This window comes from Danio rerio, chromosome 4, assembly GCF_052040795.2.
Source record: "Danio rerio strain M-AB ecotype USA chromosome 4, GRCz13ab, whole genome shotgun sequence".
NCBI lineage: Eukaryota > Metazoa > Chordata > Actinopteri > Cypriniformes > Danionidae > Danio > Danio rerio.
Window position 1 is genome coordinate 39192553 of NC_141024.2, and position 18952 is coordinate 39211504.

An 18952-nucleotide genomic window follows, 5' to 3' on the forward strand; every position below is an offset into this window, starting at 1 on the left:
GATAGTTTTAGGTTTATCTTGTTAAAGGTAAATTATTTAAGAGTAACAAGTTATTTAATTATTAACATTCTGATTGTTCCTATATGACTACTACTACTAACCAGCAATGTTAGGTGGGCAAAATAAAAAATTGAAAGAGGATACTTTTTTAGGCCTAGTGTGAGTCTATTTTTTTCAAAGTCACACTTTAAAAGAAGGTTCAAAAACCTGCATTTATGAATGAAGAGTGTTGTGCAAAGGTTAAAGGTTGTTAACTAGGTAATGCTGTGTACAATTTTCTTTAGTCACACCTAATTTAACTTGTTTATTGTAAAAAGGGTTTACATGGATATTGACATGAGACATTCTGTCATTACATGAGTATATGCAGTTGTGGAAAATATGTTCAGTGTTTTCAATAACTTTCACAAAATTGAGAAGTTCTCCTCAGTATCAACTTTTAATCTCAGGAATTATTTTGATGAATACACATCATTAATCATTTTAACTAAAGTTCTTTAATTTTGGGGAGAATTGAATAAGAAATGTAACTTGTTCTTTTTTTCTCATTCCTGTGAATTAAAATATTTTAAAATAAATGAGGTCTGAGCTGATTAGGATGAAGCCTTTGGATAAGAATATTCCTTTAAAACTTATTATTACATTTTGGATCTCTAAAAATAAAGATGGAAGAGAGAACATTACAGAATAGTGTGAAAGAAAACCTCTGATCAATACTGTGATGTTTTTAGGGATAATATTGATAATTGTTTAAAACTCTTTAGGGTGACAAGCAAAACCCTGTTTAAAGAATGGGTTAAATAATTTTAATTCAGCAAAATGATTGTCATTACAAGTGAAAAAAGTCAAATGCGATTATAATCTATTTGAACAAGTTTCCATTTAATTTTGATGAGATTACGAGGAATCTGGACCAGCACCAAAGCCACTTCCTCCACCTGCTCCATCAATAGAATATCCACCTGTTACCTCAGATGCCACTGAACTTTTACTATAGTTCCCACTTTGATTTTGGCCACAACCAGCACCAGCTCCTCCGGCAACATGTACAGAGATGCTGAAGCACTGGGAACCACTGGACAATGTACCTTTTTTTTTTTTTTTAGCTCTGCACAGTTGCCAGACATTCAGAATCGCTCCCCAGCAAACATCAGAAAAAGGTGGGTTCAACAAAGGTTTCCACCCATGTAAAAAAAAAAAAATGTTGCTCAACAAATAGTTGTAAATACTACACTGTTAAAAATTGTCCCGTTAAAAAACAGTAAAATACTGGCAGCTGCAGTTGCCAGCAATGTACTGTTATTTTACAGTATGTTGCTGTAAAAATACATGGACTACATTGATTTACACAATACTCAAGTGAACTCATTTTGCTCACTGAAAGCAACTGCCTCAAATTGGTCAACTGCTGAATGAGTTTATGAAGTAATGTGCTAAATATGCTTAGAAGCATACTTATAATGATAACTTATTTTAGTTAATTAGAAAAGTTCGGTTTAACTCTAATGTCTTATTTTTCACAACAGCACACATACATGTAAATCTGGAATCACCAGAGAGATTCTGACTGCATCAGCCACTAAACAGCCGCTATCTTTAAATAGAGAAACATGCAGAATAACATCAGCAGTTCATTGTTCATCTTTAACTCATACACTGGCTCTACTCTCCTCCACAACGGTGACACACAGAAGAAATTAGCTTCAGGTTTTACAGTAAAATACTGTTTTTTCCTTGATTTAACAGTAATCTACTGGCAGCTGTGGTTGCCAGCAATATACTGTTTTTTTACAGTCTACTTCCGTAGTGTAAATTAACAGTATATTACTGTTAAAATACATTTTTACACTGTGTTTTTACCTCTCACACCTTTAACCCTTTAAACCCCAGAGCCTATACTTCAGTTTTAATTGAAGTGTCCACACTACTGAGTGTTCAAGAAACATGGAGCAAAGCTGAAGTAAATTCATTAATTAACTGACTAATTAAATGATAATTGAGGATTAACAATGAATAAATGAAGAAATACTGAAGGGAAAAAACAAGAACAGAACATACAAAACTTTAGTCACAGCTTTATAATGAAATAACCTGAAGAACAACAAATGGTTAAATCATTTAAATGATCAGCGGATGATTAAACAACTCTACAAACATCATCACCAGCTACACTTATTACTTAATACATGTATTTTTGTATAACATTTACTAAAGTTCTTCTTGAGATAAAAGTGAAAGTTTTACGTCACCATCATGGAGAACAGAGTTTGCTTTAGTTGGGCTCTTAGCCCTGTCATTTTTAACATTTATATATCTTGGCTGCTGCAATTGTTAAGAACTTTGTTTAAAAAGCTCCTTTGTTGAGGCAAGCCAGCCAAAAACCTAAATAAGATCTGGTGATGTTCATGTTGCTATTAAATGGCAGAGTCTGTTCTCATTTAGTATTATAAAATTTACTGCTCCTATTCAATGTTAAATCTATTGTTTTACATTATATGTATATATATATTGCAATGATTTCTGGAAGTTTTTAAGAATATCTTGGACAATAACACTGCTCTATGGTGTAAATCTCACTCAAAGAGACATCAATAATCAGCATATGAACCTCAATAATGGTGACAACAAATTTAACAAAATTAACAGTTTAACTCACAAACAGGCAACTGAAAGTCTAAACATAAACAAAAGCAGAATCAAACACAAATAAAGAAAACTGTTAGACCATTATACAACATTTATTTATACCGCAATGCATGCTGGGATATTTGTACAGTGCCACTCCCAGCATGCATTGCAGCATGAAACATTTGAGATGTTACCATTGTTGAGATACAAGGTCAGATTCATGAGGTCTGAGTGTGTATTTATCATAACTGAACTGTTTTTGTATGTTATTTTTTAACTGTTAAGTAATTACGGAGGTATCTTTTCTGTTTCCACTTCTCATTAATTAAATTAATAGCTGCAACTAAGCATAAAATCTATTGCATGAGGCCCTTCTTCCAGATTTATAACAAAACATTTATCAGAACTAATTTCAGATAAATAGATTTCTCTATTTATTGACTTCCCAACTTTATTGCTATAGTACAAACGTTTTGTAAACTCTGTATTAGAGCAGTTGGAAAGTCTTCTTAAATGAGTTCAAGGGTGAAGAGCCCAACTAAACCAGCCCCTCACTCCATTACGGTGACACAAAAAACACCTTAATTTCTGTTGGATCTCAATGAGAATAGTATGGAAGTCAAATCAGTCAGTAATAAGTGTGTCTGCTGTTGTTTGTGGAGTTGTTTAATGATCCTCTGCTGAGACTGAAGCTGTTTTATTTTATTTGATTTTATTTAATGTTGTAACTCAAGTCACTGTTTGTGTTTCTTGTTTATTTTCTTCAGTAATTGTAATTATTAACAGCAGGTGTTCATCAGTGTCTGAATTCACTCATTAGTGTTCATTAAAACTGTCAGGTGAACTATATTAGTTAACTAGTGTATGAAATAGTGAACAAGGACACAAAGTGTGATTTCAAACACAGACTTCAAAACATCGAATCTGAACTCTGTTAGCTCACAGTTTTCTGCAGTTGGTTACTTTCTCGAAAACAAAAATGTTACCCAGAAAGCACTGTTTTTAACAGAATATTACTGTTTTAGTGAAAAAACATTATTTTATCGTAGAATCTGACCGTTTTTTAACAGCAATTTTTTACAGTGTATAATATACAGCCCCAGTAAAAAGTTTGGAATATTTTATAATAAGCTTATTGTGCTCACACAGCAAATTCATTGGTGTTAAATTTCAAGTGTTGTGGTAATTCAGAGTAAAGTGTTAAAATTCTAGAGTTAGATAAAGGCAAAATAACCCTCTCGGCGTTAGACGCTGATTTGCCTCCTTGTCATACAGAGTAACATGTATCTACCTTTGTAGAAAACCCTTATATTTGAGAAACTAATCAGAGTGTCTGAAATCTCGCCACACCTTCATTCACCTGGCCCTTAAATTGGTCAAGTAGTTTAGTCCAGACAGAGTGAATGACCACAAATAAGTGAATTCAGACACCTGCTGTTGAACACCTGCTGTTAACAAGCACAATCACTGAAGGAATAAGAAATTGAAGGAAGAAATAAAACTACAGACACAGCCTCACACCAAACCAACTGAATTAAAACAGAGAATTAAACAACTCCATTAAATAATAGTATAAGCAGCTTCACTGATTACAGTTTGACTTCATTTCTGTAAGAATATTTGACAATGAACAGAGGTTTATATTTTTTTATTAAAAATATTTCATTTGGCCTCACCATCATGGAGATCAGAGGCTGCTTATTTGAGCTCTTGAAGCTTTACGCTTACAGCCTATTGTTTGTAAAACTCATTAGCTATAGCAAGAAAGGTCAAGAAAAACAATATTGTTTATGCATAATTGTTATAGATATAATTTCAGGTGTTCAATAAGTTGATTCATAAAAATATACAAATATAGTTGTATTAAAACTGCATGGGACAATACTACTGGCACTCTGCTGCTCTTCATAGAAGATTCAACAAACAATTAGGATGCAATTAATAATTAGAGTGTCATGCACTAAACATTCACGCTCCAGCTTGCTCTTTATGACACACAGACATCAAGAATCAGGACATGACACTCAACCGTGGTTGCTAAAAAAAAAAAAAAAAAGCTGCATAGTTCATGCCGCAATGCATGCTGGGTACCAGCATAGTACAAAGCTCCCAGCATGCATTGCAGCATGAATAAATTATGCAGCTTTATGTTCTTACAATCTCTTTCTTTTCCTTTATTTTGTGTTGTTTTTGGGAGGTAATATTTCAGTAGAGTGTTTTTTTTTATTGATTTTTATTTTTTTGTTTTTGTCACCATCATTGAGATTCAAAGACTAATTATTGATGTCTGTGTGTTTTTGAGTTCTGCCATTGATCAAACATTCTCATTGTAAATATTGTTTTTATTTTATTTTATATTATTGGAGCTTCAGAGGTTTCATTTATGTACATTATTTATTTCTCACACATAACTAATATGATATTGAATTAGTAAACAAGCAGGAAAGGATGGCTATGATTTCATAAATGATCTCTTCAGACTGACACTTTAATTTTCTTTTGGATTTCCATGCTATATGTATAGCTAGTGTGATTAGCACTAACTATAGCAGCCAAAATAAAAGACATTTATAGCAAGCAGTTGAAGAGCCTGACTAAAGCAGACTCTGTCCTCCATCATGGTGACTTCAAATGAACAACAGAAATTTCATTAAGAGCTTTTGTTCACATGACAGAAATAAAGTCACAGGTCAGTAATAGGTGAACCTTCATGATGAGTTGTTTAATGTGATGAGTTTTTTTTTTTTTTAAAGATGTTGAAAAATAACATTTTTTTTGTGTGTTTTTCTTTCCTTCAGTGATTCTGCTTGTTAACAGTTGTTCATCAATAATTCTCAATCCTCCTTTAATTAGACACTTAATTGTCTCATTAACTTCATCACTGTCTGAGTGTTCAGCCCTCTGTAGTGAGGACACTAGTTAGGATTTTGCTCTGGAATTTAAGGCTTACGTGTGTTCGAATGAAAAATACAAACTATGGGATTTGTTTTTAACAGAAATATTCTGGAAACTGAATTTACGAATGTAAAATGTTGAAAACAGCAGATTACTGGCAACCACTGCTGCCAGTATTTTGACATACATTTAACAGATATTTTACACAATAAGAGTTTGCTAATTAACACTCTCTGAGTGTTAAAATTTTAACACTTTCAAAAGTGTTATTTTAACACTTATAGTGGTTCCCATATAAACACTGAGGGAGTGTTAATTTTAACTCTAAGGTAGTTAAATCTACTAAATCTAAAATTTGCAGTGTGAGATCGATAAAAAATACAGACTGTTGAATGTGTTTTTAACAGAAATATTCTGTAAACTGAATTTATGAATGTTAAAAACAGCTGATTACTGGCGACCACAGCTGCTGGTATTTTTACGTAAAATCTAAAAATGAAAAAAAAAAAAAGAAAAACAGCTAAACAGTTTTTGTGTCACTATTGTGGAGGATAATAGCGTCTCTGTTCAAGTCCAAGATGAACTGAGAGTGTTTGATGTTATTCTGTATCTTCTTTTCTTTAAAGGTAACTGTGTAGTTACTAATGCAGTTAAAATCTGTTTGCTAGTTGCAATCACATGAACACATTATTGCATCTAAAGACTTTACATTTTTTGCACTAAGCTATGATTTTGTAAACTGAACATTGTATTAGTTCATGAAATATGGTTATTTTTTGTAAATTTATACAGTTCTTTAAAACTTCCATGTTTTTCACAGAAAGATTCTGGCAACCACAGCTGCTGGTATTATTTCGGAAATTTAACAGATATTTTACACAATAAGAGTTTGTTAATTAACACTCTCTTGGTGTTGACAATGTTAACACTTTTAAAAGTGTTATTTTTAACACTTATTGTGGTTCCCATATAAACTCTGAGGGAGTGTTAATTCTACCTTTAAGGTAGTTAAATCTACTATCTAAAATTTGCTGTGCAATAAAACATTATTGCATTTTTAAATCACTGTTATTTTATTAAATGTTCTTTAAAATATAATTTATTCACGTTTAAGCCTGAATTGTACGCATAATTAGTCTTCAGTGTCATGATTATGGAGGACCAAGAGTGCTAGCTAGAATAACAAAGACTCAAATGATCAATTTAATTATTGAACCATAAAAATGTCATCATTTTCTAGTCAGCTTAGTCCCTTTATTAATCCGGGGTCACCACAGCGGAATGAACCGCCAACTTATCTAGCAAGTTTTTACGCAGTGGATGCCCTTCCAGCCGCAACCCATCTCTGGAAAACATCCACACACACACACACTCATACACTAAAGACAATCTAGCCTATCCAATTCACCTGTATCGCATGTCTTTGGACTGTGGGGGAAACCGGAGCACCCGGAGGAAACCCACACAAATGCAGGGAGAACATGCAAACTCCACACAGAAACGCCAACTGAACTGAGGCTCGAACCAGCGACCTTCTTGCTGTGAGGCGACAGCACTAACTACTGCACCACTGCTTCGCCCAGCATAAAAATGTACATAAATAAATCACAATTTAAATGGACATATAAATAGATATGTTTGTATTGTGTTTTTAAATGTCATTTAATTAAGCAGTAAAACAATGCATTACAAAAACATTTTAAATGTATAAATAAATAGACACTTTTATTACTGTATTATTATTTAATCCATGTTTTTAAGGCTGATTAATCAAACAGTAAAAAAAATTGTATTAATAAATCACAAAACACATTTTAAACAGCTTTTTAAATAAGCATTTGGCAAATGATTTTCTCCCTATTTGCAGTTTGGTTTTCTTTTTCTTTTGCCACATGCTTTTCTCAAATTGAAAATGAATCTTGTTAAAAATGGCTCTGCTGTAATGAGCTATTGTTTTCCTCTGTTAGGAAAAAAAGACAGTTAACAGTTTTATCTAGATAAAATAACCTTGGTGATAAACATTTTCTTGGAGATATAGAACAAAATGAACTTCGTATTTTGCCATCAGAGTTAGATTACTATTATACAGAAAAAGCTAAAGGAGCTTTACAATCTAGAGTGAAATGGATAGAGGAGGGGGAAAAATTCTTCATATATATTTTTTTAATTTAGTAAAGCATAGACAATCTTCAAAAACTATTAATAAACTTAGCATAAATAACAATGTAAGTGAAGAGAAAACTTTGATTGATGATCACATCTATTCATGTTATTATATAAGTCAAAATTTTATGAGAGTGATTGTGACTTTTTCTTTTCCTTTTCAAAAGATAAAGTTCCTATTATAGATGACAGCTTCCGTGAAATGATGGAATCTGACATTATTATCTCTGAACTTGATGTTGCTATTTCTAAAATGTCCAATGGAAAATCCCAGGCATACACGGAATTACAGTTGAGTTTCATAAACATTTTTGGCCAGAGATTAGATTTTTAGTTTTTGAAGCACTTAAGGAAATTAAAGACAAAGCAGAACTATCAACTTCTTTGAAGCAGAATTTAATAATTTTAGTTCCAACGCCAAGCAAAGACAAATTATTTTTAGACAATTAGAGACCCATAACTCTTTTGTCCAATGATTTTAAATTGCTTTCTCATCTATTAGCTAATAGACTCAAAAAAAGGTGTAGGCGAGATAATTAAAGAAACACAATCAGCTTTCATTAAAGGGAGAAGTATTCAGACTGATACTTGATATGTTCGATTATAGGTATTTAATTCCTCAGACAAGTTTATTTCTATTTCTAGACTTTTTCAAGGCATTTGATACCCTTGAGCATCCTTTTTTGTCTTTAGAAAATCTTTAGAAACTTTTGAGTTTGGTCCGAGCTTTTGTAGGGTAATTTCCATGTTCTATACTGATATATTCAGTATTAAATCCCTGAATTCAGGATCATGTCCTAGAGTTTACATCAAAAGAGGAATCCGTCAATGATGTCCTATCTCACCTTTACTTTTTAATATAGCTGTTGAACTTATGTCATTATATTTAAAAAATTCAGAGTACACTTTAGGTATTGATATACTTGGTAGGACTTTTACTTTAAGTCAGTTTGCAGATGACACTTTATTATTTCTTAAAAATAAGGAGGTGCTCCCTTTAGCTCTTGTCAAAATTTCTGTTTCCTAAAACTTCTAAATTGACCTTAAACCTAAGAAAATATTAAGATTTTATAAATATTAACTATTCAGAATTGTACTTTAAGAGAATTAGAGGGTATTCAAGTAAAAGACGAAGTTGAATACTTGGGAGTTACCATCACCAAAAGTTCTGTTAATAGAGAATGTGCAAATTTTAATATCAAAATGGAAGGGATGAAAAAATCCCTAAATCATTGGCTAGCTAGAGACCTTTCCATATAGGGTAAAATTCTTTTGACTAGGATTATCTAAAATTATATATTTAGCTTATCCTTTATAAACTCCTCCCAAAATAGTTAAATCTAAAAGTTCAATATTATATAAATTTATTTGGAAAAATAAAACACATTATTTACGTAAGCATCATATGGTCAAAGAGTATGAATATGGAGGTTTGAAAGCAATCGATTTTAAATGTCTTCTTAGCACTTTTAGAGTTAAATGGTTGAAAGAGTGTTCAGCTAAGCCTTATTCAATATTGTATCATATCCCAAATAATTTGTTTTAAAAAATGGTGGCCTTGTATTTGTATTAAGATATGATTATGATTGTTCAAAACTTCCTTTGAAGCTGTCTAATTTTCATAAGCAAGCACTACTTTTTTGGAAAATTATATTTACCCATATTTTTTCCCTCATAAATCCACTCTTTGGAATAAAAGGGCTGTTATTATTAACAGAAAATCATTGTTTAAAAGTGACTGGTACAATAAAGGCATTATATTTATTAATGATTTGTTAGACAAAAATTGACTGCTACTATCTTAAAACGGATTATAAAATAAATATAGATTTAAAATCACAGATAAAGGTTATACTGAAATTTGCGAGGCTATACCTATTGCTTTGTTTAGGTTAATTCAAAGTAATTGTTTTGATCTCCCATTTATACTTAAAACTTTTCTTCCATTTTTAAAAATATCAAATGTTGATATTTTCGATAGTAAATGTAACAACAAGCTTATTTGCAAACAATTTAAACGCTTATCATTGGTGATTTTAAGTGTCATCATCTAGGAGTTGTTAAACCCTTAGTAGAGGACAAAGCTTTTACCTTTTATCTTAAATATCCTGTAGCACCTAAGGTTAAGTAAACTCATTACATAATTTTATTCAGGATATATCATGTGAACGAGTTTATTCAAAAAAGATTTAACTTTGATGTTGACAAGTGTAGCTTCTGCTCCAGAAACACTCGATCACTTATTTTTTTCTTGTGAAATTACTTTTAAATTCTGGTTTGACATCCATCCTTGGCTTTCATTAAAGATGATTTCAGTCCCCCTTATCGTTTTAGAAGATTTTTTATTTTACAAAGCTGATTACATTGTTCTTTCTCTGATGTTGTGAACTTTATTTTACTAATGGGTAAATATCATATTCATTGATGTAAGAGGAAAAAGTGCTGATCCTCTTTTAGGTGATTTCTTTCTGAGGTAGAGAAAGTGGCTCAAAGCTTCAAATACTTCAGAAATCAAAGTAAAATAACTGAAGCTCTCTGTACTTTATTTTTAAAACACTTATTGTCATAATGTTTTGTTTCTCTTTTTATGTAGATCTTTTGTTGCAGTTGTAACAAATTAAATTTATTTTATATATTTTAATGTTAAATATGCCTTGCAATGTCGATTGTTCCCTGTTTTGTGATGTAAACTTTTTTGCAACAATAATAATAAAAAAACACTTAAACTTAGTGGATTAAACAACTTTTTCAAAATTGTTTTAAAATGTTTGGATTAAAAGTTTTGATCAACTTCAAATACTGAATGTCGATGTATATGAAAGACAGCAGATATGTTGTGTAAAGTGGAAAACGAGAGAGAAATTGATCATGTCCTGACTGCAACAGTAAGTGGCCAAAAAAAAAAAAAAAACTGAACAAAAAAGACTTTTATTTTGGCGTGTTGTGTGACGTCATAAGGCTGCGCCGCTTCCGCGCTGCAGTTCAACAGGAGGAAGGTTTGTTTCACAACTTTACACATATAAACCGATTGATTAAAGTTTCAGGTTTTTCTTCCAATATGACATACCTGCTGTTGACTATTATTTTAATTCTTTATACAACGAAGTACTATTTTAATCACAGTAATCGAGGGCTATTGTTTGAACAACAGAAATGTGTTTTAATGAAGGTTTTATTTATTTACTAGCATAATGTCATTCTAATATAAGTATACAATATTATATATATATATATATATATATATATATATATATATATATATATATATATATATATATATATAAAATAAATGGAGAACTAGTTTTTATTAGGTCATTTGTTTGTGGCTATTGTTTCTTGCTCAGACTTACCTGATTTATTTTTGTCAATCACTCTCATATAAAGAAACTGTTGAAGCAAGTGTTGAAGAGAAGTTATTTTGTTTCTGTTCATTGTTTTGTTCATTTTAAACAGGATAAAGTGTCCAAACACAGAGAAAAACTCCTGCTGAAGCGACTGATCTCCACACTGTTATAAAGATGGCGTTTATTAAAGAGGAGAGTGAAGATGTGAAGATTGAAGAAACAATCACAGTCAAACAGGAAGATCTGCAGGAACAAACAGGTTAATTTTCATTCTCAAAACCAACTCAGTCATTTGATCTTCATTCAGATATATTTTAATAATAAGAATACTAAATTAAGTCCATCTTGCAGCCCTGAGTGTGCTGCCTAGTTCTCTTAAATGCACATAAGCACTTATTGAAAGACAGGAACGAGTTTCTTTTGTTACTTGTTCTCAGGTCTTTTGTCATTATTTTATGTATTATTAGTCTCCCATTTTCTCTACCTTCTTAAGGTTGTTGCTTTTCTTGTTCTCCTACTGTTTGTAAAGTGTCCTTGAGCACTAAAAACGTCCTTGAGCACTAATGTCGTTTTAAAATTATTATTGAACGAATCCTTATATTTGCGCGTCACTGTACAAATTTATCAGGACTTTGATAAAATGAAAATGGAAAGGATTGGCAGGACATTTTCTGTGCTCTATCATTGATAGGGAAAAGGAAACTCTTTGCTAGATTGACTTTGTATCCAGAAACATTTCCAAATTCTGAAATTATTGTAAAAACTTTTGGAATACATGGATATGGATTCGACAGAAAAAGAAGATTATCCGTATATTATTATTAATACAGTCAGTCGTCGACTGAGGTGGGCCGGACAAAGGTGAGTCCCACTCCGGCCCTGTTCCCTGTCTGCTTTACACATTTTAGAAAAAAATTTTGTTGTAATTATGAATATATACAAATAAAAATTCAATTTACAGCTTTCAAATCTGTCTTATTAATATGACCAAAATTACTTTTATGATCAATTATGTAAGAAAGTCTGAAAACTGGACTGACACGGTTTCAATTTACTATAACTTCTATGTTAAGTGGCTTTGACAAAATTTACATTGTAAAAACACTAGATAAATAAAGATGAATTGAATTGCATCTGCTTAAATGTGTACATGTTAATAGACCAAACAAAATATGATCTGATTTATTTTACATTTACCATGCATCAAAATTGCAGTGTGTGTAGCCAATGTTTCCAGTGTCTTTCCACTTTTCAGCTTTTGATGAGAGTTTTTAAGACTTAATGAAAACATGTTTTATTTATTTCAGACCTAATTGAAGAGAATGAGGGCAGTAAAGAGGAGGAACATCATGTTAAAATTGAGGAAAAAAATAATTTACAGATTGATGGTATTTTGAAAAGGGGAGACAAAAATAGTTTCACCTGCACTCAGTGTAGAAAGAGTTATGGAAGTAAAGGCTATCTTAAGATTCACATGAGGATCCACACTGGAGAGAAACTATTCACATGCCCTCAGTGTGGGAAGAGTTTTGGAAGAAAAAGGGAACTTAAGATTCACAGGAGGATCCACACTGGAGAGAAACCATACACATGCACTCGGTGTGGGAAGAGTTTTAGCCAATCATCAAACTTAAATCAACACATGAGGATCCACACTGGAGAGAAACCATTCACATGCACTCAGTGTGGAAAGAGTTTCAGCCGATCATCACACCTTAATGAACACATGATGATTCATACCGGAGAGAAACCATTCACATGCACTCAGTGTGGGAAGAGTTTTGGAAGAAATTTAGATCTTAAGATTCACATGATGATTCACACTGGAGAGAACCCATTCAGATGCACGCATTGTGGGAAGAGTTTTAGCCAATCATCATCCCTTAATCAACACAAGAAGATCCACACTAGAGAGAACCCATTCACATGCACTCAGTGTGGGAAGAGTTTCAACCGATCATCATCCCTTAATAATCACAAGACGATCCACACTAGAGAGAAACCCTTTACTTGCACCCAGTGTGGAAAGACCTTTAACTACTCATCACACCTTTATGAACACATGCGGATCCACACTGGAGAGAAACCATTTACATGCACTCAGTGTGGGAAGAATTTCAACCAATCATCAAACCTTAATCGACACATGAGGATCCACATTAGAGAGAAACCATTCACATGCACTCAGTGTGGGAAGAGTTTCATCTGCTCATCATCCCTTAATCTACACATTATGAGCCACACTGGAGAGAAACTTGCACTTAAGCAGCGGTCACAATGGACTTTTTCCCCCATGGATTTCCATTCATACGCACGGGAATGTGTCAGACCGGAAACCAAGTTTGTGTGTCAAGTTTCGCAGTTCACTGCATTGCAAAGTTCAAGCTTGGTGAACTCTGACCTGCAAAATCGCATCACTTGACTGTGTGAGACCAATCAAAGATCAAAACATGACCTTTCTGGACAGAAATGTAAAATATGGACCAATAGCTCGCTTTTTATGTCTAATAATCTTGTTTAATCCCGCCGCTTTTCACAGCGCCAAACAACAGAATTTTGCATGCTCAAACTCTAGTGTGACTGCAGCTTCGGTGTGGGATGAGTTTCAGCAACTCCTCAGACCTTAATAAACACTTGAAGACCCACACTAGAGATAAACCATTAAATGCACTCAGTGTGGGAAGAGTTTCAACCGATTAGCAAACCTTAATGAACACATAAAGATCCACACTGGTGTGAAAGAGTATTTGTGCTTTTAGTGTAAGAAGACTTTTATTTCAAAATTTAAACTGCACCCGACGTTTCACACTGGAGAGACCGTACAAGTGTTCACACTGTGACAAGAGGTTTAATCAGTGAACACATCTGAAAACACAAAAGAGGATTCACACTGGAGAGAAACCGTACAGATCTGATGAGTGTCTACAGAATTGGACAAAAGTTGCAAACATGACATGAATGCAGCAAAACATTTTCTCTGTGCACAGGATGTTTTATGTCTGAATAATGTTTGAAAAGGCTGAATGACGATATACTGTTTTCCAACACTCCTACACTGCAGTAGGTGGGGTTGTAAATGTGTTGTGCTCCTCACGTTTACTGTAAACACAATGATGGTGGCTGAAAGAACAGTTTCGTAAACATCTGACAAACAGCATCTCAGCAGCTTAAAATCTCTCTTTGCAAATGATTGTACAGGTGCGGATACATCTGTACTCCACTCTCCAGTGTATTCATGTAGCTAGTGTTGTTTTGGATGATGTTCTCTGTCTGACTCCCTGAATGAGTAGCATCACTGGAAAGACACAAATAAATAAAAATGAATTATGAATATTTGATGATTTAGGCAGAGTGAAATGTATTAAGTTGTACAATATTACTACACTGTGATGATCCCAAGACTCCAGATTGGAGTATGTGGTAAATCCTGATTGGATGCCTGCATTACTCATCAATGGGTATATAAAAGTTGTTGTGCTAGGCTGCTAGCTAATCCAGGACGCTGTGGCTACTCAGGAGTCCTCCTGTCAAGACCTGCCATCTCATTAAATCTTTAACCTTATGGTTTTGATTTGCATTGCTTGTATCATGTAGTTAAAGTGTTGTTGTGATTATATCATTAGTTCTTTATCTTCATTATTATCCCTAGACATTTGCTGGTTGCTTTGATTGATGGTTTTATGAGTTAAATTTTATAATAAATCATTTTGCATTTAGGCTATTTTGTTGGCTCATCTCTCTTTTATGTTGCGACTCAAACAAGCAGATCATAACACTTTGTGAAATGTGTCCGGTTGTATTTAAGATCTTGTCCTTTCAGTCATGATCATAGATGAGAGTAAGAACCTTGATTGAGCGGGTTTTTTTTTGATTAAAAATTGCCTTTTATCTCAGCTCGTTCACCACAACAGACAATCACATCAACTGCATTACTGCTGCCGCTGCACTGATCCATCTTTAAATCTCACATTCCATTCCTCTTGAAAAAAACGCAGATACTTGAGCTACATTTGAGTTAAGGACTTTCCTTCAAACTGGAGATGGCCACCTTTTTCCAGTCGAGCACCATGGTCTCTGACTTAGAGGTGCTGTTTCTTTCCCTGCCATGTCACACTTAGCAGTAAACAGCAGTGGTGGGAGTAACGAATTACAACTACTCACGTTACTGTAATTAAGTACATTTTTGGCGTAATTGTACATCCATGGGTAGAATTTTAAGCCTGTAATTTTACTTGTACATGAGTACAAATTAAGCTGAGTAATCTACTTCGTTACTTTTAAAATCACAATTCGTTACAGAGTACTGTAAATAATTTAATATTTTAAGCACGCACTGACCAGCATTTCGGTAGGCAATAAAAAAAGTTCATCTTAATGGACCAATGAAAAGCCTGGTATATTATTTGAACCGAAAAACAAGTTCAAGCTACTGCAGATTTACGTGAGCTGACCGTCATCATCATACAGTCACGAAGTTATCAATTGACATATGGAGATTTAAGACAGAAGAAATGAGGAAGAAAAAGCAGAGGATGAATGCCCATGGCCACACCCGGAGGAGCTGCTACCTACAGGTACATGGGGAAGAAAGGGGACAGCTGTGCTGATGCAGTGTGAATAGCTATGTTATCATCTAAAAATGCTTATTAAATGTTTGCCCAAAACTAGAATATCGCATAAAAGACTATGCAAATAAAGCAGCGTTTCCATCCAACAAGTCAAAGAGAACAAAATTGCCACTTTCTGATTAACTGGCGACAAACATCAAAAGTAAAAACAGAATATGCATCGGTGGGAGCAGCTACGGGACTATATTATCTTCATTTAACAAATGACTTGCGCCTCAGAAGGCAATCCTGACCCGCAGTGAACGTGCGCTGGCGTTTGAAGGCGCGAGACATGGAGTGCAGACACTTTGACAATTTTGGAGGTCATTAAAATATTAATATTATAACAATACTGAAATGGTTGAGGCGGTTTAGAATGACCAAACGACACTTTAGATGTTTTACAATGTGCTTAGCCTGCTGGTTTGTACATTCACACACATTTTCGAAAAATATTCGCATTATAGCGTTTCCATCAACCGTTTTTATGTGCATATCCAAAAAGCGCATACAATAAGTGAATGAAACCTGCCCTCTGCTGTGCCATCCAGCTTACACAGGGTTTCCGTGGGGTCTTAAAAGGTCTAAAATATAAACATCTAAATTTTAGGCCTTAAAAAGTATTAAATTCACTGTTCTAGGTCTTAAATATGCTTGCACAGGTCTTATTTTTCCGATGTCCATGTAATGCTACTCCTAATGCTCATTTAAATAATTTTTTGTTGTTGCTTGGTGTTACATCTATTGGATGTATTTATTATTATTGATGTGTGTTTTCTCTTTCACTTTCACTGTGTCTCTCTGCCTGCTCACTAGGTAGAGCTGATTGGGCCCAGGTGGTGCTCATCATTGGAGCGTGCTGCAGTAATGCGCTGCTACAAAAGCAGTGCTCCAGACTCATGATTGTTGTGGTCATACGTTGTGGGTGTTGATCTGGTTGGTTGTAAAAAGGAGTTTATTGGGCTATTGAGTAAAAAAAATTGACTTCTGTGTGTTGAGAAGCTTGTTTGTTTTTGCGTTGTGGAATTTTACAGGCAGTGTGTCTGTTTTCTTAGTTGTTATTTAAATACATATATTCTTTTGTGTGTGGTACGTAAAAGTTAATTGTATTGTTTCTTTGTCTGACTTTTTGATATTAAAATTTAAGCTGTAGGGAGAGGGTGCCATTTTTGTAATTGTTTGACTGTGTTTATTGATAGTAAGGGAGTTGAGGAAAGCCTGTGTTGTTTCTTTTCTTTTACCTGAAATTAGGTTATTTAGTACTCCTCCTGAGCTAGACTTGTTTTGGTTAATCCTTCTCCTGAAGATTTATGCTTCATTTATTGTTTAAGAACCAAATAATAAAATAACATAAGTTTACTCTTGTGGTTGTTTCACATTTCTGAGGCAGGATTGAAGTGTTCCCTCAATATTTATTTATTTAATTTATACACAATTCATTAATTTGGTCTTCTTTTTTCTCAAATTCTAAATTTTAATTTTCTTTGTTATTTTCCTTCCCCAACCCTAGACCAAAAAGGGGAAGGGACGTAACACTTGGTTTCGAGGTGGTGTAGTTCTTTATTTCACTAGTCAATAATTTTAGGCTTTAAAAAGCCTTAAATTCGCTGTTCTAGGTCTTAAATGTTTGCACAGGTCTTATTTTCCGATGTACATGTAACGCTACTCCTAATGCTCATTTAAATAATTTTTTGTTGTTGCTTGGTTTCGTGGTGGTGTAGTTCTTTATTTCACTAGTCCTAATAAAATTTGCAGTATTAAAACTACAAATAAGACCAGCATGCAATAGCTCAGTGCGCGCGGTATATGTGACGTCATTGCCGTGTTTGCGGAGGTTCACTTTGGAAGCGCGTGACATGATTTTGGGTGAAGAGTTCATGCGGCGCCACGTTTGATTTGAGTTGAATAGGAGTCACTTTGAAGGGATTTTGTCTGAAACAGTACGACTGTACAGACATCTTAACGATCCGACCATGCGTAATCACCATAGAGATAACCTGACCAATAATTCTTGGCTAGAAATAGTAAAAGCCGTGGAAAGGAAGTGTTTTGTTAAAAAGTTTGGAAAAACCTGGGGGATAAGTTTGTTACAACAAAAAAGAGGCCATGGCAAAAGTGGAGACCCAGGTGGTTTTAATAATACAGAATATGTTTTTCCACCGTTTGTAGGTTTTACACTGATGTATATTTTTGAAGTTAAAACAGGGTAACAAAAATTAAGTAACAAATTAAGTCTTTGATAACTGGAAAAGAAAATATGAACCTGTTGGCTTACAGTATACTGATGCCCAATTTCTAAGCTTTATTAGTGATAATGGACAGGTTTGTTGGACCATTATTGCATTTTCAGCTCAAAGGTAGAGGACAAAAACTAGCCAGACAATAATTTGTCAATTGTTGATTGGGCAAATTAATTAAAAGTTTCTTTTGCTATTATTCTTGCCAGAATAAAAAATATATAATTGTAGAGTAGGCGAGGCAGTGGCGCAGTAGGTAGTGCTGTCGCCTCACAGCAAGAAGGTCGCTGGGTCACTGGTTCGAACCTTGGCTTTTCCGCACTGACACATTAGTGAGGGTGTACCATTTTGCAACATTAAGTACTTCCCCACCCCATATAGTCAGGGACATGCTGTATGTCGCATCGGCAACCTTATAAGACCTGGTCATCATTTTTTGACTACTGCGGGTGTATGCATCTCTGGCTTCATTTAACTGCAGCACCTTGACTTTGATGTTCACCTAAAACAGAAAAACACAACATACTTTTGTGACACAAAACAAAAAATTATAAAGCAACAACATAACCTTACACTAATATCACATTTAAATCATACAATTAATATTACACTACCTACAATTGCAGCAATACGTATAATGAAAGTAGTAAAAATTAAATTATCAATAAAATCTATTTAAAATTGTAAAATTAAGCACTTGATTATAATTGCAGCAATACAAAATAAATAAATTACTATTCACACACACAAACTAAACTCTAAAATTTAGCACAGCACTGTTATCTACTACACTGTAAACCCAAATATGGGTTTACAGTAACGATGTAACTCGTTGCCTCAAAATTTTTAAGTTCATGAACTTAAAAAAATTAAGTTTTAAAAACAAATATTTTGATTACATGTTAGACCTTTTCATTACAGTTAAATTAAAACTTGTTATGAAACCAATTTAAATATTTTAAGTTACAGTAACTTAAAATTTTGCTTAAAATGTCATGGCATTAAGTTAACATTACATAAAAAATAAGTACACAAAGAACCATTTTAAGTTGAATCAACTCAATATTTATTATTGTCT

General features: G+C 33.5%; 1 protein-coding gene, 1 long non-coding RNA gene and 1 pseudogene across 3 annotated transcripts in view; all 3 read left to right on the plus strand.

The window, feature by feature from the left end:
* LOC148680346 (uncharacterized) overlaps nt 1–14751 on the plus strand; it is a 209191-nt gene extending 194440 nt beyond the window's left edge. Inside the window, exon 4 of the transcript XR_015942623.1 lies at nt 13640–14751. The gene's annotated coding sequence lies outside the window, so the exon portion shown is untranslated. The remainder of the gene's footprint in view (nt 1–13639) is intronic.
* Nucleotides 1–18952, plus strand: part of LOC148680332 (uncharacterized) — a 406127-nt gene that overhangs the window by 278781 nt on the left and 108394 nt on the right. The gene's annotated exons all lie outside the window — the stretch shown is intronic.
* Nucleotides 11138–18952, plus strand: part of LOC148680383 (uncharacterized) — a 106886-nt pseudogene continuing 99071 nt past the window's right edge. Inside the window, exons 1-2 of the transcript XR_015942560.1 lie at nt 11138–11289; nt 12338–12872. The product of XR_015942560.1 is annotated as an uncharacterized LOC148680383 (transcript). The remainder of the gene's footprint in view (nt 11290–12337; nt 12873–18952) is intronic.